Source organism: Sinocyclocheilus anshuiensis, unplaced genomic scaffold (genome assembly GCF_001515605.1).
Source record: "Sinocyclocheilus anshuiensis isolate Anshui unplaced genomic scaffold, SAMN03320099.WGS_v1.1 scaffold3360, whole genome shotgun sequence".
NCBI classification, from domain to species: Eukaryota; Metazoa; Chordata; class Actinopteri; order Cypriniformes; family Cyprinidae; genus Sinocyclocheilus; species Sinocyclocheilus anshuiensis.
Genome location: NW_015553483.1, coordinates 206296 through 207121, shown reverse-complemented (window position 1 = coordinate 207121; position 826 = coordinate 206296). Strand labels below are relative to the sequence as shown.

The window sequence follows — 826 nt, the reverse complement described above, 5'->3', positions numbered from 1 at the left end:
CCTTTTTTTTTAGCTTTTTTTTTTTTTTTTTACATTTTGTACAGTGTTCCTGCTCTTGTTGCTTTTCCTCTGATGTGTAAAGGCATAACGGTCTGCGTGAGGGTGGGTGTCCGGCCGTGACTCTACGCCAGCGGGTCTCCCATATCGTCGTCTCCTGCAGACAGCAGCTCTTTCTTCTCGTCTGTGCTGGCCTATAATTATTATATAATGTTGTCATTTTGATTTTAATGATATTAGAAAATAATTATAAACTATAGATATTATATTAAAATATTTTAGATAAAACATTTTATATATTATCTAAAACATAAAAATATTTTATACTTTAATATGAAACATTTTAGCGCACAGAACATTTCAGCTGAAACTAATAATTACAAAATATACAATTTAAAATACAAAATTACATGTCGTCGTCTCCTGCAGACAGCAGCTCTTTCTTCTCGTCTGTGCTGGCCAGAGAGTTACGGCTGTTATGGGCACCCATGTAGAGAGTGGCATACACGGGGTTGGTGAAGTTTGTGGGCTGCAAGAGACACAGATGCAGATAAGCTGATAATTATTTTTATGGCCCATTTATGGATTTACGGATTAATGGCCTATATTAAAATTCTATACTATTTTAACTACATATACTCAAAATAATCAACTAAAACTAAGTGAATTTATGCAATACCAACATTCTAATATACAGTATGAAAAATGAATATTCAAAACTTTTAGACTGCAAAAGTGATCAAATATTCTCCCTCTCAAAATCTATTTGATATATCTCTCTCTCTCTCTCTCCCTCTCTATGTATATATATTTAATAGTTAAATAGATA

General features: G+C 32.7%; 1 pseudogene; it reads right to left on the bottom strand.

Moving 5' to 3' along the window:
• Window positions 1-14: 14 nt before the first annotated feature.
• The window catches only part of LOC107668339 (low-density lipoprotein receptor-related protein 1-like), a 138025-nt pseudogene continuing 137213 nt past the window's right edge, over window positions 15-826 (bottom strand).